The following is a 26,293-nucleotide window of genomic DNA, read 5'->3' on the forward strand; positions in this document are numbered from 1 at the left end:
TTGAAGTGGGTCTTGTGAATGTTTATCAATTTCCTTGTTTTTGTGTTGAGAAAATCCACCTTTTGGTTTATGTAGCTAATTCTGTGATGTTCTATGGAAACATCCTCTGTGGATTTACCAGTCTTCCTCAGCTGTAACAACTCCTGCTCTGTGCCCCAGTTAGGAGCTGTAAAAAGCTTCTTTTCAGACAACTGCTGGGTAACTTTGCTTCCTGACAAAGGCAGCAGCAGAACTGCTTTCAAGAGTACAGATTAATTATAAATTTTAAGAAGTGTCTTTTCTTTCTAGAAAAAAGTAGTTTGTTCTTGAGAAAGCAGAGTGTGCCAGTTGTTGGAGATTTGCTGACTGTGCTAGGCTGCCAGGTAGCTGTAAAGGATTTTTTGGGGGAATCTAAATCTCTTTTGCGATCTGTGTTAGGCAAGGTAGGTCTTTATCTGTCACGTGCTACATGCCTGTGCTGCATTTAATGGAAATGTGGCTCTGAACCTACCTGAGAGACCAGTCATACTTGCCAGGCCACAAAAAGGGTGACAGATGAAGGATGAAATGAAAGCCTGAGCAGCACCACCCCGTTGTCTGAGAGACTGAGCTGAAGCAATCAGGTGGGCACATTCAGGGAAGCTGCTCTTGTTATCCAGGGGCTGCTTTGCCAGGGCAGCAATAGCTGGTGAGGAAGGAGACATTTTATTTATATTTGAGGAAAAGAGCATTATATGTCTGTCAGCTGTGCAGTGCAAGCACACCATCAGTTGCCATCATTCAACATCATATCAAGGTACTGTATGTGGTAAGTGATATCAAAGGAGCTTTTCTTGCTCTGGGGAAAGTGACACCCACAATGCATTAACCAATCTTTTCTTGACCCTGTCTATACAAGACATTTAAAAGCCCAGGTGAAGGTGACTTCCTTTTCTTTTGGGAAAAAAATAAAAAAGTCACCTAGCAATTGCCATCTTCGCAGTTTGAATTTTTCAATCACTGCCCTGATGTGTCAAAGATGACCCTCTCTCCCAAGACAAGCAGTAAGAGCAAAAGGTACCCTCAGGTACATTTATGAATGGAGCCTGTAGCCCTACAACATGTATGTAGTTTGGTAAGGCAAAGTAGGTCAGTTACAGAAAACTAACCAATGATTGTTCTGCCTTTTCTAATAGTTTCAGGATATCTTGTTTTATGTCTCATCTTTCACCTCAAACAAGTACTTTAGCTAAGGAAAAAAAAAATCTTATTTTTCTTTTATTTGAACTATGTGGAGTTATTGACTCTTAAAATTTTATTCATCCAGTATCAAACCACAGTAAAATGCCAGAACAAAGTGACTTTAGTATTCCAGCCCTCATCTTGTAGCAAAAATATCAAAGTCACAGGAAGGAGAGTATTCTAGTTATTTGTGTGATGTCCTCATATCCCTGAAGCCTCTGTTGCAGCACTTCACAGCTGCAAAGAGCTGTGCTTGTAAAGTTTAGAAATTGCCTGTTTTTGCAGAGAAGTAGCAAATCCCTCAAGTGGAAGTATGTTCAACCTCCTTTCTAAGCTATGTTTTCAAAATCATTATAATTAATCTAATTAACTAGCATATTCTTTTTAAGCTTTTGTGTCAGCAAGTGCAGTATCAAAATTGGCCGGCATGTGGGAATAAAGTCAATTTTAATATTTCACCCAGAGGAGAAAGTCAGCCTCAGAGTCTCATTGGGAAAGGTTGCTAAGATTGACTCTGTTTCATGGACCACACAGCAATTTATTTCCTTACACTTTTCCTTATGCCCCCCTAATTAAAATCTCTGCTGCAGAGACGCAGTAAGCACAGTAAACAATAATGACTCCTGCTTCCTTTCACCCCAAAAGTAAGGTTAACAGAGCCTGGGAAACTGCTTGAACCAGATGGTGAAGGTTAAATTGCAGAAGCATGTATAAAGTGATGAGAAAATCTTTTTTGAGAAATTAAATCCTTTCTGTGTAATATCTTCCCTTTCCCTGAGCAAACAATGGCTGTGTCCCCTGCAGCTGTACTTCAAAATCACGGCCATAGCCTGGTCTTAACCATTTCCTCAAACTGAAGTATCCCTCATTTTAAAAATAAAGCAAATTGGAAATAAAAGTAGTTGAGTGTGTGTACTTTAATGCCTGTGTTATTCCTCCCATTTAGCAGGCCCTCAGTGCTGCTTTGATTCTTTGAGAAAAAAAAAAATCCACACAAATGCAATCTAAAAAAGTGGTTAGTCTGGCTTTACTTGGCATTTGATTAGTTCTGTAATACATATTTTTATTTTTCTCCAGTATACCATCTTTGCATTGTATTAAGTGGCGAGACAATCAATATTTCATTTTATGCAAGATGTAAGCAAAACATGAAATTAATGAAGTTTACATCCTCACCAGATAGCCATCAGAGATTAGTGTTTGTATTTTAGCCAGTGTAATGAATTGGTGTCTTGTAGGACTGATTAGTTTCTAACAGTTTGCTGCAGTTTAAGCAGCTCTTTAATATGGAGGGATGTGGTCAACAGTCCTTTAAATACATAAGCACATGGAAGTGTACATTTGTTATTATTTGTCATTGTAAGGTGAGTATTTTTTTTAATGGATGTATTAAAAATTAAATTAAAAATTAAAATGGTGATTTTTCTAGAGGATGTACGCCACCTCCCCATCCCTGCATGTGGAAATGGTTGACGAGTATTTCAGAGCTCCACCCAAAAGCACAACAATGTCATTAATATAAGTGGAACAGAGAGGCTAAGGCGTGGTGGCATTCAGGACAGGGTTTAATTTGTTAATAGAGTCCACTGAAGCCCTTGCTGTAATTCCAGCAGGTAGGCTGACCATCAGGGTTCACCCGGCTCTCTCCTGATGAAAACATCCTGCTGACCACTGGCAGAGATCTGGCAGGGACTGGCAGCGCTCCCTCTCCTCTGCACTGGGTGGCCAGAGGCTGCAGGGGGGAGAAAAGGGTCCTGTCAGAGGTGCAGGTCCCCTGTGGGGTGCGAGGTCTCCAGATCTGTGGTTTCTGCTTTTTGGCTAACAAGCTTCCTGTATGTGTAAAGAGGGTTCCCCAAAACCAGGGGGCAACGCAGAAATGCTGAACCACACCAGTGAGAGATCTCGGTTTCCATACAGAAGCCCTTTGCCTCCCTTCCTTGTGTTATTTGTGTTGGATGATGAGGTTGGTGCTGGAAAGGTAAGAAATACATAAGAGCTTCACTGGAGGAATATATAAAGAGGGGAAGAACTGAAGTAAGGTGGCAGCTATGGAAGCTGTAAAGGAAAGCCAGCTTAGCTTCTCAAGTGTGATGAGGGATGGGGAATGCTCTGTGTCCAGCAGGGCTTGAAAACCTGGTTTTACACATTTCTTATGAAAACTACATCAGAAATGATCTTGATGGGGCCTGATTCTGGGTGTGGCTAGATAGGATTTATTATTAAGAATCTGCGTCTATTATCATTGGCAATTGAGAGAAAGAAAACAAATGTTTTCACTGTAGTTCTGCCATCAAGACTGGAAAAGTAATTTCCATTTTAGTGAGTGTCTAAGCAGCTGTTTCTCTAATTATCAGGTTGTTTCTCCTAGGTAAAATACTGTTGTATTTTCAAAATTAGGTTTCTTTGAGCATACTGGTCAGAGCGAGGCTGCACCCCAGCCATGCACCAACGCCTGAAGGGTGTGAGCTGTGCTCAGGTTCTGCAAGGCTTCCTTTCATCTGCAAAGAATAACCTGAGAAAGTTGACATAATGGTAAATAAAACTGACCTGGAGGCTGTAACTAACTTGAATTTTCAAAACCGAAGCCTTCCTTTAAAAGAAACTGTTCTGGAAAATAATTAGCCACAGAGGAAAGAGACAATTTAGCTCGAAACTAGGAAGTAGATTGTGATAAGCAAAGTAGGGAATCAGTGGGAGAACAGAGTGGGTTCTTGAGTTGTTAAGTAACATTATTGGAGGTGGATAGTATGGGACCAGGGCTGGCACAGCCTGATTTGAGAGAGATCTGGGCAGATCTCTTTGAAAGAGACTTGACTAGATGAACATATGAACAAGAGCATGTAATGAATTAGTATGTGCATGGTGTGCAGGGTGTTTTTATCCTAGAAGAGACTTCTTGATTAAAAGGAGAAAAAAATTCTATTCTTTGGTGTGACCAGGTATAGTCTTCCTTCTGTCAAAGTGAAATTAAATTGTATAAAAGAAATTGTTCGAAGTCAAAAGTTGAAGAGAAATGGTCTGCTATTGTTCCTCACAGTGACTTCTCATGTCAAATATGTAAAGCTTAGGCTGGTTATGGTAATGATGCAATCACCACTGGAAGACCATGGTGGGTGTTAGGACATAATTTTCTCTTTTGTATTCAGCCAAGCACCAGATATTTAATTGGATACTTTCTGTAGAAACATAAATGGGGCCACAGCAAGATGTGAGATGCTCAGATGGATTAATTATCTTCTATAGCAAATTTTATATTCCTATTCCAAGTTTTTCCCTTGCTGTGTATTCTTGTGTAATTTTCCTACCCTGAATTACAGCACTGAGATGATGTGTGTCCACATCTTCCACTTGATTTTTTCCTTCTCAGAAAGCTTTGTTTTCAAAGGTCATTTTGATTGCTAAAGCTTTCTCCTTTATTTCTCCTTTTTAGCCTCTGCCCTGCTCTATGCTATCGGGTTTCCCAGACTGCTTCTGGCTTTGTACTCTGGCAGCGTCGCTCTGCCGGTATCCGCTGCCTGTCCTCTTTTCATCAGTGAATCCAGCCTGTGCTTCCTCCAGTGTTTTTGTCCCAACATGTCTTGTCATTCCTCCTTAATGACAGCTGCTTTTTTCATGGTTCTTTTTACTTCTGGCTCCATTCAGTGCTTCTGATCCAGCCAGTCTGAGAGCACTTGCCCTTTCTTTGATCCCTGTGTGTTCCTGGGAAGTGTCCTTACCTACCTTTGCTGTGTGGGATCTCGATTCATGTCCTTCATTTTGCTGCCTAAAGGCTTCTTCACCAGTTACCACAGTCCTGGCTCCCAGCTGTAGCTGTAGTTTGATGCATCAGCTAGGGGTTTTCCTCTCTCCCCTTTTCCCTGCTTACCTTTGACCTTCCTTCGTTCTGGCAGTGTAAGTGAAGAAAGGGATCTCTTGTGTATCCCGTCTTCATCCCAGACTCCTGTTGTAGTAGTTGAAGTTACAGTTCGGGTTTGCAAACTGGAGTATTTTAAATATCATAATTGTTGATTTTTTAAAAATAAAACTACTGTAGAGAGTATTTCTTCTGTTAGTACTTTGCATCTTTTGTGATCCAGTTTTCGATCATTTCTTCTATTTCTTATATTCAGTTCATGTGCTAAGGGCAGAGTGTTGTATCTTTCCATTTCACAGCTTGTGCTATTCTAGTGTCAGGTTTTAACAATGTAAATTAAATTAGAAAAATCAAATATTTTAATTCAGGTAGTTTTTTTGGTTTAGGTTTAGAAAATTGGTGTGTAATTTTCAAGTTCCAGTTTCTTGTGCTGTCATTTGTTTTATTTTTATTTCACAGAGAAAGAAATGTCAGTATTTGTCTGTTTTATGCCCAGAATCAGGAGAGGAGACAAAACCCCACCCATTGAACATGTTTTTAAATCTATTCTAGTTTAAAGCTGTATTATGTTCCAGTTTAGACCTTCTGCATGTCCCAGCTGGGTTGCATAGGCTGCAGGAGAATGTGTTGCTAAAAAAATGAAAATAATAGTTTTCACTTTTTTTTAGCATCAGTTTGGGAGGAACTAGTCCAAGATTCAGATTTTCTATATATGCTTTTGAATTGTAAGGATGCCTTTAATCATTTCTACTTAAATATGGTTGTTTGTAATGGTCTCAACCTAGCTCAGTTTTGACAGTATATGTGGTCAATGTGGCCCATCTTAAATACAACCACAGTGACATCACTCCCTTTTTTTTTGAGTCTTGGATCAAGACTCCATGTGGGAATAAGCCCAAACTTTTCCTGCTGTGCTGGAAGTGCAGCTACCTTGTGGCTCAGTCTCCAGTTTGATGGCCAGAGCTGGCTGTGACGTGGGTTGCTGGCTCCAGATCCTTCCCTGTTCACCCCAAAAACCCAAGGCACAGTGTTTCTGTGGGGATTTCAGTGCTGGCAGCCTCCCTGTGCTGTCAAAATACTGTTCCACCACACTCCACTCCTTACTCCATGGGTTTGCTTGTGCCAGTGTTTTCCTGGAGCAGCTGCAAGGTCTCTCTCAGCACAGAGGGTTTTGCTCTAATGCTTTTAGCATTTGCTTGTACATGTGCAGCCCTATTGATTTACACTTGCTCGTGATGCTCTGTCCTGTTAGAAATATGATTTATATCCTCCACGTGTGGCTGAGTTATTTAGGGAAGCTGTAGTTAGACATTTTACAACACATTCCTGTGAGGCTTTACTTCTGTCAGGTTTTCAGTGCTATTTGGGGGTCTTTGTGCTATTTTCAGTGGCTTTTCATTTACTATGGGAATCCTGTTTTGGAAATAACCAGATGTTTCAGCAGTTTGTGGGATTTTCAAAAAAAATTGTATTATCTTTTTTTGTATCGTACATCTTCCCTGCAATTGTGGTTTCATAGTCTTTCAAATAAATTATATATGGATTTATATAAATTACGTTTTTAGAAAAGGACACATTTTGTCTGCTGTCCGTAGTACATTATTATCCTATATTAGTAATAATGAGTCAGTAACAATTTTGATGGAATCTGTGTGACTAATATTTAACTTAAAATAGCTCAATATTTTTTGTTTTGTTTTAAACATCTTGTTCTTATATGATGACTGTTTATTTTTTTTTTTTGGTTTTGCTTTGTCCAGAAAACTTCAGCGCAGCACAATGACTGCTTGCTTCCAGTAATGAAAGGTAACTGTAGGAGTGGAGGCAGCAGGCAGTGGTTGCTGTTATTTTAAGCAGCATGTAGTTCTTTCTATTCAGTTTGAGAAAAGTTCATTTTTGCCTAGGCAAGTAGAAACCTAAGTGAGTATTTTCAGTTTTGTCAGAGGCAGTCACTGGGTTTTTAAATGGGCACCAAAATTTAGGGTGGTACTGTTTTATTTGTAATTGTTAAGACTTTGGGTCCAAAATCTCAGCTGCTTTAGATACATGTAGTGTTATCAAAGTCAGTGGATTTGCTGAGATTTGTATCAGCTGTACATGTTCCTCTGTGTCTTTTGATAGCACTGGAAATCATTAAAAGAACAAGTGAAAATCTTTGTCCCTTTTTCTCCCCCCCACCACCACATCCACATAACTTTTCTTTCCTCAATTGGAAAGAAACCTCTGTTGGTTCTGAGTCCTATTAGGTGCACACTGAGTGATCTCAGAGGGTTCCTCATGCAGAGACTTTAATCATCCTGCCAGGGTGGTACTTCGTTGCTCTGTTTAATGAGTCATTCAGGAGAGACTCAGCAAGGGAGCTGGTGGAAGAGTTGGGCACTTGCACAGATAAATCGCTCAAGCTCTGCTCAATAAGGGTTGATTAAATAAACCTTTTTTATCCATCAGCTTGCTGACCCCACACTGTCTTTTTCTCCTCATCTCATGGGACAATGTGTAACTTAGACTGAAATTCTGTGAGAAGGGCAAAGGAGTGGAAACTCACCAGGATTTACTGCTTGTACTAAGCTTATGTGTTGGTGGGGGCTGGAAAAGACATGAATTAGGGCAAGTTTAGAAAATTTTCAGGGCAGGCTTATGCTGTAGATACATGTAGCCAGCACTACTATGATAAATAATGCTCATTGTGATAATGCTTTGATATCTGTGTTTTATCAGTGTGACATCAATCTCTTTATCTATATCCTTGATACATGAGTCAGTAGGGTGGACAAGAGGATTAAAAATTAATACCCGTTTAAATGCAGCATTAAGACTCTTGAAAATAGTTGTTTTACCCAGGCTCATTGTCCTAAAACTGGTCCTCTGAGAGCTTCTATCAGTGTGGCTGAAAAGAAATCTAGTGTTGCTATTCAAGCTTCCTTGATAAAACTGTATCCCCTGTCTCTGCTTAATTCTTATCACACATTACTGATGTAATGGGCATGGTCATAGTGCTCACAGCATTGGGATAGCTGGGGTTTCAGTGAAGGTCAGAAAACAAACACAACTTTCCCTTTAAATCCCCCAAGGTGGCAGTTGTCATCCCATGGCAGTGCTTTTCACCTTGCCCGTCTCTCTTTACAGTGAGCCCACTGACCCATGGAGTCATTGTGTAGGTACTGCTGGCAGTAATTTATCCTGTCACACACACAGTGAGGAATTCATCATCAGAAATGCGGACTCTTACAGATTTGTGAAGTGTCAGTTTGACAGAATTACTCAGAATTACTGACAGCTGGCGTCCTTCCAACACACCAGTAGTTGCTTAGCTGTGAAAAATGGCAGAAGATGGACAAATATATTGGAACAAGAAAATGTCTACAATACAGAAGTGGTGCTAATGTGATATAATTCATAACTGGTTGCTGTTACAAAGAGTCACCTTCAAGCATTCGAGTCTATTCTTCTTTCTTCTCTGGCAAGTGATTTACTTTGTGACAGGTAGCTCAGCAAATCAGATTGTTTCTTACCTTGTTTGGTCTTTGTCCCTCTTCTTTTGCCCATATTTTGAGAGCATGATGGAGCTGACCAGGCTACATTCACTTTACAAATACTTCTGTCAGGTTATAGAAGAGCAGCTATTAAACATTAATTTCTAGTGAGGCTGAAGTGGGATTTTAAATATTTAAAGGAGTAATTTATGTAAAGGGAATTCCTACCACTTCCTGAAATTATGATTTCTCATAATTTGGGTTTGGATGTCCATAGGCAATTAATCTAAAATTTCTATTGCTTTAGTTTTTCTCCCTTTGCATTAGCTCTTTATATAAAAATATGTTCTCAATACATGCCAGCAGGCCTGTATTTTAAGCTAATTATGATTGTCATCCTTATCATACTTGATTGCTTTTTCCCAAGGACAGAAATTGTTGGGCAAGTGGCATGGGGGTGGAAATTGGAGCCCAGAGCCATCAAATGTAATGATGACAGAACTGGGACGCATTACCTGATCACTAAAATGACTCAGACCACATGCAGATGAATTGTTTCCCTCGATAATTCATGCAAACGTGGCCTGCAGGTTAAAGGAATTGATCTTGAGATCAGGAGGTCTCTGCTTTATTTCCAGCTCTGTCACCAGTTTGTTTTCTGACCTTCAGCAAGTCACGACTGTATCAATATACTTACATTGATTTTCAACTCATATGCATGATTTGAAGTGAGGGCTTCAGTATACTGATGAATTTGGGCTGAAGTGGTACCCCCAAGGTTACACAAGAAGACTGTAGGGGAACCAAAATTAGAAGCCAGAAGTAAACTCCAGTGGGAGGTATCAGTTGTGGGGTACTTTGGCATCCTGGGCAAGAATTTTGTCCCAAGACTTGAGTCTTGCCCATGGACTTTGAGAAATGCGTATCTAGATTTAGGAAAAAGACACAAGGTATGTGATTATGATGTGAAAGAAGACTGTGATGGGATTAGGCACCTCTCAAGTTGGATTGGTTAACTCTTGCAAAATAAATAAGAGCTGTTTAGGGATGTTAAATGGAGACAAATAATGATCGTAGATTCATAGAATATCCTGAGTTGGTATGTAAAGGTTTGGTTTTTTTCCAGTAGGTAATCTGAAGTCTGAGTATTTTTTGCTGAAGCTGTTCTTGAGTGCTCTGTTTCAGGCATAGTATGTTTTATCATTAACTGTGTTTGTTATTTTTCAGTAGCTGCAGTTTTGCAGATTAGTAACTCAAAAATTCTTTGGGCCAAGGGAAGAGTCATTGAAGTTGCTCATAGTGGAGAGAAGGAAGGTGAGAGGCAGCAAGTGCTGAGTGGTGTCAGTAGCTGTTTATATATAAACCTGAGAAAGACAACAGATTAGCTGCTCTTGCTGATTCCTGGAGAGTCATAGTTTTTCTCTTTGCTTCATAGTGGAGTTGAGATTTTACACATTGAAAATTAATCCTGTCTACCAATGACTAAGTTTTCTTATATCTTCCAAATAGATATAATTCTTAATATAATCTTTTGTCCTAGGGGCATTGTTAGGTCTATTCTGGGTCTTCCCCCATGTTCTTTTGGCTCAGCCCCACACTGTTGCAGTAAGGGAAGTGTTTTTCTCCCCATTGCTGAGAGCAGAGTGGTCAAACTTGGCTTGTGGTAGTGCTGTTCCTGCCTCAGACCTCTCCATCACTCTCTGCTTTCCTCTGGAAGGGCCCAGCAGTGTGGGCAGTGGCAGTGGGAGCCAGCTGGGCATCTGTGTGACCCAGTCCCTGCTCCCACTCACCCAGGGCTGTGGCTGGGACTCCTGGCAAGGAGCCACACGGCTTCTCTGTGTGCCTCCCTTCAGCTGGGTGCTCCTTCTCACAGCGGAGCATGGGCAGCAGCTCGCGTCAAGAGAGGCAGGTGATCTGTAAAGTACTGTGCTTTTATTTTTATCCAGTGTAGCCAAGGCATTGGTTGTGTAACTCAGAAGAACAGCCTAATAATAAACCCGTGCTTGCATTCAAAATTCAGGCTGAGTGTCCCTGCTTTGCAGTCGTTTCTTGCCACTGCTGCTCTCTTTTGAAGTGGTTTGGAAAGACATGGGTTGGTCATGCGTTTGGCTCCAGTTGTCACTGTGGTACCAGCTCATATTTTAGGAAATGACCATAATTCAGGAAAGCTGTTGTGTTCAGCACTGGGTTGTGTAATTTGTATTTTTAATAACCTTCTGGGTGTGACTCGGTGTAAATTCAGTACCACTGGTGCCTGTGCAGTGATAGCAGTCAAATTATAGAACTGGGTAAGAAAGTGTACAAATCTTTCCTGTAATGGCTGTCATTGCAAAGAGAAAGTAGAATATGGTTAGGTTTTTTAAAGAAACTTATTTTTTTTGGAAGCTGTTTAAATTTCTTTTTATTTGTGCCAAGTAGGCACAGCTTTTTACTAGTCTCGTTTTCACTTTATCACTTCACATTTTTTTCAGGAGAAAGGCCATGGGATGAGGAAAAGAGTGATTTAGGGAGGAAGAAGCTTTTTCTTTTGCTGCCCTTCTCAAGTCAAGCAGTAATGCTGGTTGTAGTGATGCCATATCTGTTAGAAATAGATTGCATCATTTGTGACCATCGGGGGTGGCCGGCACTTCATCCTGCTCATCTCCTCCCAGTGTGATTTGGACAGCAAGATGTCTATAAGTGCTTGTTTGAGGTATTAGCCCAGAGGCAGTGATTTTACTAAGTGACAAGTAGTAGGGCTGGCTGTCACCCTGTGTGTGGTTTAGCTTGGCACCTGGCCTTGATGACTGCTTTTAATGGCTGCTTTTTGCTGGGAAGCTGAAAATCTTCCTTTGGCTTTTATAATTTCCTTCTCTCATATTGTAGTTGATGTGGCCAGTAAAAGACCTTTTGTATTTCAGACATTCCCTCCCCTCCTTTAATCCTGACCTAAGCTTTGTTGTGAGGAGGAGAAATGGCATTGCTGGGAGGGAGCTTCTGGGAAGGAGATTACAGAGCCCGTGTGACTGTTGTGTGACCATGTTGTGTCTGGGTGATGGGGAAGAAGAATGCTGCTTGGGTTTGGAAGAAACGTTTTGGTCATTTGTTTCTCAATATGAAAGACTATCTAAGTATCTTAATCTTGAGTTTAAAGAGAGAGAAGAAGCCTGTGTTATGTTTTGTCTGCGGTGAGCAAACAGATGCTGTTTGAAAAACATGGGAGAAAGGAAATGAAGTCTTGTGGTTTCTTTCCTCAGTGTTGTCCTACGGATAAAAATCCACGATGGAGCTTGTTGACTTTTTGATTAGGCAAATAGCATTGGGAAACCCCTGGTGCTGGAAATCCTTAGTCATGTGCCTAGCTTAACTCTGTCTTTTGTCTGTACAAAGAGCTAACGAGTGAAGGAGAGAAACCCTTAATATTTGGTTGGGGCTTGCTGTACTTGTGTTTCATGTACCCTTTTCTCTCCCCTCACTGTGAATTTTATTAGAGGTTGACTTAAGGATAGGGATGCCTTGACCACCAGCTTTTTTCTGGAGAGAGCAAGTTGGGATGAGTTTCAACCTGCCACCAGCCCTGAGCACCATCCAAAGGGTGTGATGAAGATTCAGCTCCCACATGGCCATGAGGAAGCTTCTCTGAAGCTTCTTTGCATGGAAAATGGTGGGAATGTAACTGGAGCATTTCCACCCTTTTCCACACAAAGAAGCATTGATGCAAAGAACTACCTCTGACAGGGAGTTTGTGAGGCAAAGCAGGTTTGGAAAGAGATGGTTTCTGTTGCATTGTCCAAAGGGAAACTGGTTTTTAGCTTTAACTGTGATGGGGTACACATATGGAAAGCTAATGATGCCATCAGATGTTTTGAAGAAGCCACACATAGGAGCTTATGGAAGAGTTCACACCAAAGCCCCAGGCACATATTCTTTCTAATACCTTGGACTTTAGCCTCAGACAGTTTATTTGAATTTCAGTACTTGCTAGCATTACTGTTTACAAGGGCATGGAGTGACAGGACAAAGGGTAATGGCTCTAAACTGGAAGAGAGTAGATTCAGATTAAATATAAGGAGGAAATACTTAACTGTGAAGGGTGGTGAGGAACTGGAACAGGTTGCCCAGAGAAGCTTTGGATGTCCCATCCATGAAGTGTTCAAGGCCAGGTTGAATAGAGCTTTGAGCAGCCTGGTTTAGCGGAAAGTGTCCTTGGGCATGGCAGGGGGGTTGGAACTAGGTGATCTTTAATGTCCCAACCCAAACCATTCCATGATTCTGTAATTACTGATATGGCAAGATGACATAGGTAGGGGGAGCCTCCTGCTTAAAGGGACGTTCCTCAGTGAGGCATGAGGTCCTTGGTGCTGGGGCTGGGCTGAAGTGTCCATGCTTTAGGGATATTGTCCTCTCTGAGAAGGGAAGCAGCATTGCTGCGAGAGAAACAGTGAAATTGTCTTAACATGGTGATCAGAGTATACAGCAAACCACCCTGTCTTTTAATTTCCTCATAGGATAAGTAGGAAACAAATGAACATCTACAGGGCATGGAATTAATCCTATTCATGTGGGGAGGATCTAAATGCAATCACTTGTTACCTTCACCCTGCACTCTTTACTTATATTGCAATTATCTTGGGGTCATCAGAAGTAGTTATTTTTGAGTTTCACTCATATCCTCATCTACAGCCTTTGTATCTCTCATTATTTTGTGGGCAGTGTAAAACAGTAACAAAAAAAAGAGATATGTAAGTTATTGAGCAAAATTAGTTGGTGCTAGTGGTTTGAATTTGATTTTTTTAGAGTATGCATGTTCTTTGAAATTAGCACACATCTTGTGGTAGCCACAAACACAATACTAGAAATGCAGTTTCTGCAAGGTTAATAATAGTGGGGTTATTAACTCGTGGTGTCCTCATTTGCTTTTCTATTCGGGGTTCCCATTACAAAAAAGATTCACAGCTGAGGCAGAGGTAATAAGCAGTCTTAATTTCTAAGGCCATTTGTATTTACCTGAATATTTTTTCCAACACTGATTTTAGCGGGAGCACAGCCTTGGTGGGAAGAGTAAAATTCTCACACACCCTATCAGGAAGTAGCATGTAAAGTATTGGACTGCTTTCTATACTCACAGCCTTTAATTGTCTGAGGGGTGACTGCTCCTCGCTTAAACATGTGGGATAGAGAACTGAAAGTGAATATGTAAAAAGGAAAGGAAAAGCTGCTGTTTGCTGAGAAATGGGAAAGCACTTGGCAACATCACTGCCAAACATTTTGGCTGGTTATGCCTTAGTGTGCCTGTGACAATGCTCCTGGCCTTGAACTCTGTCATCTTTCTTGACTGTTTTAACTGCTGGAAAAACAAAGCCCTAGATGAAAACTATAAATAAGACCGGTCATGCCTCCTTACCTTCCTGCACTGTAGCTCTTGGCCTTGTAATTTGCCTGCCTCTCAAGCCTCTTGTTCATTATTTTGGGTTTCAGCTGATGCAGGGGGGTCTCCTGGGAGTAGGGGATGGGAATGTGTGGGGTGGACAGCACTGAGCTGGGAATGGGGCACCGAGGTAATGGAAAAAGTCTGCCAGTCTTGGGGATGGGAGGAAAACCTGAAAACCTCGGGGGACGCATGGGAGAGGGCTATCTTCTGTTTCCTCTTGAGCAGCTGAAGCTAAGTGCCCATGCCTTCAGCACCTCTTCTCCTCACCAACCCTTGCTCTGTGTTGAGCAGGACACAGGTTCCTGGCATGGTGGAAGTTAGGAAGTAGATTGGGATTTTTCATGGCTCGTTGCTTTAGAAGGTGGAAGAAAGGAGCTGGATTGTGGTGGAAGACTAGGAAAGAGGAGGGAACAGAAATGGTTAGCTGGGAAACAGCCTTAAAGATTGGTAGAGGTGTGTAGGGACAGCAGCAGCAGAGTGCCGAAGGGAATCATTTGGTGATGGGAGAAAAGAAAAGGTCAGAGAGGAATAAAGAGAGGATAAAGATTCCAGAAAAATAGAATAGGTTTTGACAGGAAAATATTATGTCAAGAGCTTGATTAAATAGAGTAGTTGAAAAGTCGTGTGTTCTGGAAAGAAAAGGTTATTAAATAAGAGACTACTGTTAGATGAAAAATTCACATTGCCATTTTCTTTGAATATTACTTAAGCTTTAATTCTGGCAGCCCTGTAGTGAAATAGACAGAAGCAAGATACAGAGAATGGAAAGGAGAAACCGAAATAAACTGCTATTTCATTGCTGGATTTGAATAGTAGAACATAATATGCAGCATGTTACAACTTCTGCAAATTGTTTACAAAATAAAAAAAAAAACAAACCAGCATCTGGCAGTGGGTTAAACACTGGTTTGCCGTGTCAACATCAATAATGCAAGTATATACTCACTCATGTATGGGTGTAATCTAGTCACTCATCTCATACCTGCACGAGTAGCTCCATGTAGGCACACAAATGCTGTCCTTCCCAGCTGGGGAAATAAAATTATTTTCACTGCTGAGGACTCAAGCAGTCAATCTTGGTAAATCTTCCTTTCACCTTTCACAGTTCAGGTGCAATTCCCAGCCACGCAGAAGAATGGAGATCTGTTCGAGTTCATGGAGCTGAGATGATTTATCTCAGCTTGGAAAGGGATAATATGTGACAACCCTTTATTGTAAATTTGAAATCAAATCAGCTTTTTTTTTTTTTTTTTCCTTCACTTGTTGTGCTCTGTTATTTAACACAGCTTTTACTCCTTGGTAAAACCTGATTAATATTTAAAGAAGACAAATGGAGTTTTCAGAATAAAGTGTAAGAATTGCCCCAAAAGCAGCAACCATCTGAGATAAGAGTGATCAGGAGGGAGCAATCTGCCATTCAGCTCTGTGGCTAGAGAAAGCATCACTTAGACTGTAATTTTTATTCTGTTCTATACTTTTAAGATGAAAGTGTAAAGTACTTTCAATTAAAATTCAGTTTTGATGTTTCAGCTTTTAAGAACTTGTGATAAAATTAACCCATGCAGAGTTGAGAGCAAAGCAAGAATGGAGTACATCACAGAAGCCTTCTCCACAGCCTTGGAAGGTTAAAGACAGGCAATGAGCCTAAATATCTTTTCAGAAATAAATGTTTTTAAATTAATTCTCCAAGCTGATGACCCTCTTTGTTTTAATGACACAATATTTGAATGTCAGAATTACTCCTATACAGGTGATACAGGAATGAACAACCCAAAAAGTTAAATTGGCAAGTGAATGCATGTCAATTTGGCAAACATATTACTGATTTTAAAAACTCTGAACAGTTTGTAAAAATAGCTGTAACTGGGAAATCATCACTAAGCAGATACACTTCCAGTGGGATCTCTAGGGGAGCAGATTTTGGGCTGAGGCTTGTTAAATATTCTAATTTATCATCCAGAACAAAACATACTCAATTATTGACCAAATTTACAGAGGATGCAAAAGTTAGAGCAGTGGTAAATGGAGAAGAAGAGAACTGCAAATCATTAATGCAGAATTGTGAGTACCCAGTGACTTGGATGGCAGCCCAGTTTTAGTATTTAGCAGCAGTGGATGCATAGAGGAATAAAATTTAGGTGATGCTTACTTAGTAGAGGACTTTTTTTTGGAAGTGAGGTCTGGAAAGGGTTTGAGGGTGATGGTTCAGCAGCCTGGCACACAGGAGAGCACCTGAGGGTGGAGGACAGGGCCAGCAAGGGGAGGTGGCACTTGCTCATCCTGTGGGTCCTGCCACAGCTTTTGCTGTGGTGCTGTGTGATGTGGGGCACCCTGGTGTCAGCAAGCTGCAGTGTTGGCTTTGAGGGTGTTCAGAAGAAAGGAAGGAATGATGAAGTGCCCAGAAAACTTGTCACAGAATAAAGGGAAGTTAGAAGGTGCCTTGGTCATAAGTTACGTGCATGGAGGTGAGGAGACAAGATGTACCACAAGATAAAGCGGCTGGAAGGTGCAGATAGGTCACATCAGCTTAGCAAAAGGTTGGGGAGGAAAATTTGACATCAAATCAGTTTCTCGAGGTGTATTTTCTGTTCCCGGCAAATTTAGAAACAAGATGAGTTGTCTTTCTGAAAGATGAACTATTGCTTAGTTGGGAATTATTTTAGGAAAATCTTCTGAAAAGGGTGCTTTCCTTTGTTTCCTCTCCTGCTCTTTCTATCATTCTCTGCATGAGGCATCACAACAGCAAGAACAGCATTTATTCCCTACAGAAGAACTTTTTGAGTCCATGGCTCTGTCAAACAGTTTTGTTGCCTGTCTCCTTCAGAATGATTCTGTCAGAGAGATCCTGGATTTTAGCTCCTTATTGGTCACCAGCTGCAACACTAACAGAGTTTCTCAATGCAATTGGCAGGCTATTTTCCTGAAACCAAAGCTTAGTATTTTGCATGCTAATTATTAAACACTATTATTACCAGTAGAGGTCACATAGGTATCCAGTATTCTGGAGCCTTTTGAAACTACATGTTGAAGTGCTCTGTGATTCCTTCATTCCCATCTAATGCAGAGGAAAATTACTTCCATGGTGGCCTCGTGCTATTTGTGCATGTTGCTTTTACATGCATATATCACATCCATATTATTTGGAGGAAGAGTCCCAGTCAATTTAAAATGTTTAGTCTATCCTATTTGTTAGTGATATCAGAATATGTATATTTTGCCACTGCTGCCTGCTGTTGTAGTTCACCTTTGAATGTTCTCACTGGATGTAAAATCACAGAAAAATCCTTGTTCACTCCTTTTTCCTCTGGGACATGTCTTCAGGAGGTGGAGTTGGTGTGCTTGGCTCATCCACTTGTATATGTGTGAGGCATGGCTGCATTTCCTCACTGTAGACAAAAGTTCATCAAAAGGTTTTAATTAAAGTCATTGAAATGATGGGAGTACTGGAGGGAGACAGATGAAGGGAGTAGGAGCACATAAAGATAAGCAGGCACTGAGACCCTGTGCATTCACCATGCTGAATGGTTTTCTTGTATTTTGAGAATGTCTCCTCAGAGAAAGACAGATCCAGAGTGCTCAGCACCTCACCCAGAGCTGGCTGTAAGGCTGGCCTCTATAATGGAAATACAGATTATGCTAATTGAGATGAAGTTTTATAGTGCTAATGTGTATTTTACTCTTCTGTGTGGTGAAGTGCAGTCTGGGTCTGAGGGAGCTGACAATGTCCTATTCATATGTAAAATGTTGTGCAGGAACTGTGGTTTGGGATATTTCAGAAGTGTCACATGAGGGGATTCGTACATATGAAAGCAATATTATCCATGTACACTCGTTGCTAACAGAGAGAGGAGCATGTGAAAGCAGCTTCCCAGCCTTCCCTGCATGGATGTGTGGGTCCTGCTGGAAGAAGGCAGAAGTGGTTGAGAACTTCTGTGGTCCAGTGGGGCAGGACATGGGGCCAGCATTGCTCTACAGACCTAGAGCTGTGCTGATCCCAGTCAGATGAGACAATAAACAGCTGCTGGAAAAGTGAAAATTCTTGCAAAGAAACCCATTGCATCTCTGTGCCTTGGGATTACTTGGAGTTTAAAAGTATTAAACAGAATAAACTCTTGGAATAAGACAGTAAGCCCAGCTGTGTATTAATTATTAGTTCGGACAGCTTTCAAATCACAGAATCAGGCCTTTGCTGTCTGTGATACTTTCTTCTTTTTAATATCAGCATTTGGCCTTCAGATTGCCAAGGAGGTAGCATCCTTAATTTGTGAGAGCTCATCTGCTTATCCAACAAGCTGCAGTCATAATCCTCTTTGCCATAATGAATGACTGCTCTGGAAGCGATTACTTCAGGATTTCATACTTTCTTTTCTGCTTATCAAATTCTTTAATGCTTCTTTTTTGTAAAGAAAATTGTTGTTCATAAATCACGCAGTAAAGTATCGAGGGGCTGTGACTGCACTAAAAATACCAGAGGCACTGCTTCAGAGGTGGTAAATCTTGGTCTGACATGTTGCTAGGACAGGAGTGGCCTGTGTCCCTTGGTTTCTGGTTATCAGGTCAGGTGTGCATTCGTGTGTGTGCACTGCTTCTGCCTCAAGTTCACAGACCCCAAGTTTGAGCCTTTCATTGCTCCAGGTTAAAAAGACTGCTGCAGCTCTATTTTCTATTCTGCTTGGCTTGTGAGAAGACTTGCTCTGCGTTTCAGTATATCCATTGCAAATATGATTTTGTGTTTCATCTTCTGTGCACATCTGTTGAAGAATAGCAAGGAAACAGTAGCTCAAATAGGCTGCAGCTGCAGCAGCTGTCGTTTTCATTTTGACTGTGATTCAAGATAAATGCTTTTAAAATTACAGCTTTCTAAAGAAACCTTCCTCTTTTAAAGGTTTTTCTCTCCCTCTTTTTTTTTTTTTCCTGAGCTCATAAATCATTTTTGTTAAGTAGACTCATATTAACAGTGTGATGGAAGTAGTGAGAAATTAAGAAAAAGAAATCCAGCTTTTTATTTTTTTAGGACAATGCAAATCTACAGCTTTTTTTCCCCTGGACCTACATTTACACAGTTTTCTTTTGAACTTACATCAGAGAGATGGGATATAGCCAACTATCTACAAGCTGGAGAACTAGGCTGATAAAAAGAACAGAGTAGAGCATTTAGCTCTTTGCTATAAAGACAGCCCAGCAGCAGATGCGCCTGCTGATGTTGTTACAGTGAGTATCTAGAAGCTGGAGGAAGGCATGTTTAGAAACCTGTAATCCTCATTAGAAATCTTCCTACCTTCCCAGATTATTGCAGTCTCATTTGGCAAAACACATCCCTGACTTGTAGCGGAAAGATAGGAAAAATTGTAATGTCCAGGAAGAGTTACTCTTTGCATTTGATGTACTGGATCCACAGTGTCCCTTCATGCAAATTCATAATGCACTTGTTTGTTTGTGAAATACGTATAGTTCAAGTCATAATTCCTAAGCTTCTAACTTCATTTGTAGAAAGTTACATTTGAGATGGAAAAAAAAAGGAAACAGAGAAATTCTGAAGTTGATAGAGATGGTAAAAAAATATTTATTTATTCATAAGCACTTAGAAGTAGTTCAGCAAGAAAATAAATACACTATTTTGATCAATATTTTGTGATATATGGCTTTTGTAATTGATGACATAAATTACAGCATTCTCAGAGGTGAGCAGACAGCTGAGATGGTCAGTGATCCATCCAGAATGGACCTGTGAAATATTGTGATGCCCCCAGATCTGCATTTCATGCCAGAGAAAACAAAGTTGTATCAGAAAAGTTCTGACCAAGTCTAATATAGTTTGTAGTTTGCACCCACAAAAACTTGCAGTGTTTAAAGAAGCCTGTGTGTTTGAGATAAACAAAATAGAACTCTCCTCATGGGAGTAGTAAAGCCTGTGGAAAAGTCTCTTGATTTAGGCTTGTGGATAAGTTCTTGAGACTTCTAAAGAAATGCTGTATAGATTAACATTTTTTAAAAATTACTGGAAAAAAGTTTCTCATTGTTCATTAACAGGAAAGATGTTGTGCTAATTTATGCCACATGCAATGTCTGTAGGGTGACCAAGGATCTGAGTCTCTGCATAATTTCACCCAAGGATATTAGCTTCCCCACTGTGCCCAATTAAACCCATCCCCATGCTAATCTGAGAACAAACAGGATAAAGTACAAATTTATTTCTGGAAAACTGTCTAAAGCAAAAAGGAATTAAATGTCTCTCTATTCTTTGGAGAGCATTTACAACTTTTGTAATTAGTGATTAGAACCAAGAAACAAACCTTGAGATTTATTTCCTCACTGTGCCAGGATTTATTTCACGTAACCTCAAGCATTTAAGGCTGCTGGTCAGTGGAGAGGAGCCACCTCCAGAGCCCCTTGGGGTGGCCCATCTCTGTAGGTGTGGCTCTCTTTTAATTGTAGGAGCTTAAAGGAGTAGTTTATAGAAATCTCACTTCCTAAAATGAATTCAGTCTGTAGCAACAGGTTTGGTGGAAGTTTTTAAGGTCTTTGCCTCTACTTTTCTGACCTGGGAAGTGAGGACTATTTGCTGGTCCCTGGTCCCCTAACTTGCAGCCTTCCTGCTCCTCTCAGCCGCAATCATTTCACTGAGGTGGGATCTCTTCTTTATTTTTTATCCTTTGCTTTTCTTGTATCCATTTTTGTTTGTTTCTCAGGCTAAGTAAACCCTTGTTTTTGTAGTTACTGTCTGGTGTAAGGTGAAATCTGTCCTCCATTGATATAAAGAATTGTCACATTCTCTGGGTTTAAGACTTCTGCATGCTTATATACAATACCTAATCTGATTTTTGCTTCCTAAAAATAGATCTTTCGAGCTCCAGGGAAGAAAGCTGCAGTGTTGCCTTAAGAAATCAAAAGCGGCCAGACAAGAGTTTAGCCATAAATCCTTGTACCTGTGGTCTCCAGCTGAAGGACCAATAATTTAGTCTAAAATCCTGGGCTGAATGCAGCAAAGCACAAGGCCCCAGATGTCACAAGATGTTGCTATCAATCCATTGATCTTTGTGAACCCCTGCTGAAGGATTAGTGTTCATAAATCATTGCCTGGAGAGCTATCTCAAAGTCTCCTTACTCAGGCTTTGTAGCCAGTGCTGGGTGACAGCATTTGCATTCACTCCTCATGTTCCTGGCTGATGATTAAAAATTAACCCTTTCATACCATTTGGTGTCCTTAGCCTGATTGCTCTGCACAAGGGAGAATAGGAATTTTAATGTCATTTGAATGAGATAGACTTTTTGTTGCTGAGTTTCCTGTTTTGCCTGTGGTTTAAACTTGGCTGAAGTCTTGCAGAGCAAATTGTTATAAATTATTATGGAAGACTCGTCTTCCTGAAGCGGAACAATCTGTTTACTAATCACAAGCTTGTTCAGCATGATTTTAGCTAACTGTATGAAAGGTATGTGGACAAGATGTTCCAAACTGAACCAAAAAAACCCAAAACCAGTCCCAAACCACTGAAGAACTCTGGGAAAGGGGTACTTCCTTGGGTCACCAACTTCAACCCTCCCCTGAGTGTTACCATGCTTCAAGAACATTGGATGTGCAGAATGTTGGGTTGAACCTTGCTTGATTTGTATTTGGACATAACCAGCTTGCCTTGAGCATAATTTTTGCTAGTACAAGAGCATTGTTTTATAATACCATTTACAGAAGAATGGTTACAATTGGGATGTGGATATCTCACTGTGGTTAAGGTGTTTGGTGTAGTATTGAAGCATGTATTCCAATGCTTCATCCTGTATACCAAATGGAAGTGATCTCTGCTGCTTTGGAGTTGTAGCAGAAATCTATGCAAGAAAAACCATGTCCAGGTCTTTAGCTGAAGAAAATCTCTGAACTTTCAGTATGGGTACAATTATTGATTTTTGCTTTGATTTGAAAATTCAGGAAGTCTAAAGGCAGTAGCTCATGTAGACATGGCTAGAGATGGCAAAGGTGTAAGTATCAAGGTGCTGATATCTTGCCTTGACCAATTGGCATGGATTTTTCTGTCTAGGTTGGGTAGGGAATGTTTAGGTGAAAAGTCAGTCCTTAATTGGTGGGTTACTGCTCAAGGAAAAGCTACTGTGTTATGTACCTGCTCTTTGCTGTCCAGAAGGTGCTTCATGGGAAGCATTAACTCTGGCCTGAAATGAGGGGTGGTTGGGCAGGAGGAGAGCAATGGATTAGCTGGAGAGCAGTGGACTTCAGCCAAAAGGAGCAACCATTTTCAGCCTCTCATGCTGAATCAGATCAAAAATGAAGAGTAATCAAACCAAAAAGAGGAATATATTGGACAAGTTTCTTTAAAAAAAGAACGGGATCTGATCCTCAACCAGAGTCTCACCATACTGCTGCCAGTGCACACTTTTTCCTCCTCAGTATGAAAACTTGTATCCCAATAGGAGGAATAAATTATGTATGTCAGCTTTAAGCAACGCTGTATTAGGGAATTTTATTCTTTGTACTTTAGACCAGTGTAATGAAAAGTTAAATATTAATATGTCCTCAGAACTTTTCTCAAATATTTGTAATATGAGATTTAATTTAAGAGGCAGTGAACAGAGGTAAATTTTTTACATTTGGCTTTTGTTATCATGCCAGTAATTAGAATAGTCCAAGCAATGTAAATTAAATGTTACCAAGTAGGGAGGCAATTGCTAGGTAGCAGCTGGGGACCTTTTTAATCTACAGAAGTCTTGGAACTGGAGCCTCAGACATCTGTGAGATGGTAGAGTGGAAGTGATAGAGATGGCTGCTGAATGCATGCACACATGCTTGAAATGCCACTTGTTTGTCTCTCTTAGTGCTGAGGAAGAAGTGGCACTTGTTTTGTGTGTCTCTTCCAGCAGAGTCTCCTCTGGGACTTAATCCCACACAGACATGTGAGAAGTTGTTTGATTTGCCCTTCTGACACTTTGTGAGGAGGTCACCTTTATGGCTTTCAGTCTCTAAAAACCTTGGTTCCCGTGATTTCTGCCCTTCCCCCTTTCCCTTTCTCTAGGTAGTCCCAGTGTTCACATACATTTTAGGCCAGTAATCTCCCAGTAGAAGTGCTACCATGTCCCCTGGCTCAGTTTTTTGTAGCTCCTGATAGGGAGAGGCAGAAATTGTATTGATGTGGCTTATATTCAGTATTTTCTCCAGAGGTCTCTCATTCTGGGATAAGGTCTTTGAAGGTTACCAAGTGCATTGGAAATGCCTTCTGCCAAGGAGAGGTGTCAGATTAAGCCTGGCTCACATGTTTCCATGTGAATGATGATCAATGTTCTTGTGCTCAGTGCACTGTAATTCTCAGGTCGAATTCCTGCTCTTGGTGCTGGTGGCTCTAAATGGAGTTTTCTGGAAGTTGAAACTGTGCATAGATGATTTCATTCTGAGATGATTTAAAGCCTACACACTCCTCTCTATGTATGCATACACAGCTGACTGTTGTGTTGATAAGTAGGGCTGTTTATCTTCCTCTTTTGAGAAATTGAAATTTGGTGCCTAGATAGCATCCTCTACAGACTTCCTTATTAGATTCATAGCTAGTGGTTCCACATGTACTTTTGCAAGATGGGCCAAGTCTGCATTTTTGACAAATCATTCCCGACGTGAGGATGGAACTAAGGTCTTGTTTTTACAGCTCTTGTATATAAGTAACAAACTCACAGTTCATCCAGTTGCTCACACTCCTGGCTAAATTCAGGGGATTCATGTTCTTGCTGCACTTGTAGTATTAGCACTACTCTTGAATCATTAAAGGCACTGAATGCTGCTGATCTGAAAGGTCTTTTACAACCTAGACAATTATAAATTTCTTTGTCAGCTGCTTCACACTCTTTGTGTGTGAGAATGTGATCTTTTGAATGATTCTTGAAGCCATGCAACTTATCATTAGATTATAATTAACTGTAATTATGTATGGAGATCAGCCCAAGCCATAAAATGTAGATTTAGATATTTTATATGCTAATAAGAAGATTTGGTGAGGATAAAGGGCTTGATTTTTTAATTTTCACTTCCACGACGGTGTGACGGATCCTTAGCAAAAGTGTTGTTAAAATTAGTAGAGCTGTAGTTACCCTCCATACTACAGTTTTGCATACTGCAGATTGCTAGAGGTGAGGTTCAGGCCCAAGAGGTTTTGTCATTGGCATAATGAAGCACTGCCTCAGAGAAGCTGAGACTGTAGAAAACAGGTTGCAGGGGCCCTGAGAGGTGAATTTGCCCATAGACGCGCCAGAAAGTGTTTTGAACTGTATAAAAAACATGCTTGATAGCTATTCACATAAGGATTGTTGTGCAGGTGGGATTTCTGCTGAGGAAAGGGGAGTATTCACCTTTATATTGATGCTGCAGTTAAATCCCAGGCACAGGTACTTCCCAGGTGTGCACAGATGTGCTGTGTACAGTTGTATCAGGGAGTACTGTTCCTGACATCAAGAAACAGGGAACCAAGTGCAGAGTTGCTGTGCTAAGCCCACAGTCTGATTCTAAAGGCTTCACTGAAAAAACCAAACCAATTAAGTAATACTGGAAATTATAAAATAGGTTGAAACACCTCTATGATTAAAGCCCTACATTAGTATTTAGCTTTTGCTGGAGAGATAGCTCTTTTTATTGTCTATTTACATCTGGAAACAAATCTTTCATGTTGTGTAAATAATTTAATCTTTATTGCTGTTGCTGCTGCACATAAAGTGTTGATACCTGCTGGCTAAGTGAAGCAGGAAGGGATGGATACATTTATGCACAGTACTACTTACTGTATTTAATGGAAGTGAAAAGTGAAATAACAAGTCAGGGAACAAACACCATACTAGAATTGTTACTCTTCTTCATTTTAGAAGGAAGCATCAGTGTTGCAGGACCTTAGTTAATGAGTCTAATGAGCTGGATACACTGAAATGTTCCACTCTCCCTTTCCCCCTGCTGTGGTGTTTTAATGTGCTTTGCCCTTGAGTAGAATGATTCGTTTTTGAAAGGTTTCTTCATTGAGGAAGGGGCTACAAAATAATTTTGAAACTTTCTCTGGACAAGAGTTCTGGTACAAGAGCTTGGAGGGGGCTGAGGTGGACAGGAGCTCTGTAGTTAGAATGGCTGCTGGATGTCTCACATCCTTGCTTCAATACTTTCTTCCTAAAACCACTTCCAGGCTCTGGAAAATTACTGTAAAATATTTTTAAAGTTTTAACTTTTTAAAACACACTGCAATCTTTTAAAAGGGCACATGAGCTCAGAAATAGGGGAATCACAATACTTGTCTGCGTGACTAAAAATGCTCAGAATTTAATCAGGTGTTTAAATGTGTCAAATAAAATTATTGCCTCTACTAACATTGGTGTCTTAATTGTGAAGAAAATTGAAGCCAGTTTGTTTACTCAGTATGTCTGCCTCCTGCCACAAGACCCGAGGAATCTGTTGCTTAGGGAAAAAGCAAGCCAGCATGTTATTAGATAATTACCTCCTATTGAAAAATAGATAGGAAGTGAGTGAAGAAATCAATTATGTTTCCAGATTGGACCGTACACAGTTTTCTGTGGTTTATATTTCTTGATGTATCAATTATGATTGTATATTGGGCCTCAGTGTTAAAACATTACTGGACTGTATTCTCTGACTTGGCTTGAAGCCCACAATATCATGTCTGCAAGTGGTGCAGCTCATTGTTATAGGACGCTTCAGTAGTTTCTGGTTACAAAACGTGACAAGAAGTGGTAAAAGCACGCCTGACTCAGCTTAACATGATGCTCCCAGCAGGAACATCTCTTTTTCCCTTTTTTTTTTTGTTTTGTCTTAATCAAAGGTTGATGAGACAATCTTCTCCCACTGCGGTGCCCAGTGTGGGTGTCTGACAGGCTGATGCTCCTTCCGGAGTTCCCAGGGTGAGCTGGGGGCAGAAGAGTGTTGGCAGAGGATGACGTGGGCCATGTGAGATTAGAAGCACAGCAAGCTCTTGTTTTCCTGCTGACTGTAGAAGGTGGTTGGAGCTGAATGTCTTCTTACAGACTTTTATGGACACAAAGCTCTGACTTGAAGTTGATGGTCTCCACCCTGATGGGGCTCAGGTCAACACCTCTTCCGAAAAATTTGTCATCCAAAATGCTCCTTGATCAGAACTTAGACAAAGCCTTTGGTTTGCAAACCAGCTAGTCTTTACTAGTATAACACAGTGCATGTTGTTCTGTGGATCAGTCAAATTTCCAGTTGAAATATGTAGAGCAAAATTGTGGCAAGAAGGGCGGCAGTGTTTGATTGTATGCGTGTTGTGTACTGATGAGTATCTGTTCTGGGAGAAACAGAAGAGTTAGGCCAAAAGCTTTAAAATCATGCATTTTAATATGAGGTTCCTGCATATG

General features: G+C 40.6%; 1 protein-coding gene across 2 annotated transcripts in view; it reads left to right on the plus strand.

Moving 5' to 3' along the window:
• LOC131592173 (carbohydrate sulfotransferase 11) overlaps positions 1 to 26,293 on the plus strand; it is a 154,376-nt gene that overhangs the window by 38,958 nt on the left and 89,125 nt on the right. The window lies entirely within an intron of this gene.

The sequence above is a fragment of the Poecile atricapillus genome, chromosome W (genome assembly GCF_030490865.1).
Source record: "Poecile atricapillus isolate bPoeAtr1 chromosome W, bPoeAtr1.hap1, whole genome shotgun sequence".
NCBI classification, from domain to species: Eukaryota; Metazoa; Chordata; class Aves; order Passeriformes; family Paridae; genus Poecile; species Poecile atricapillus.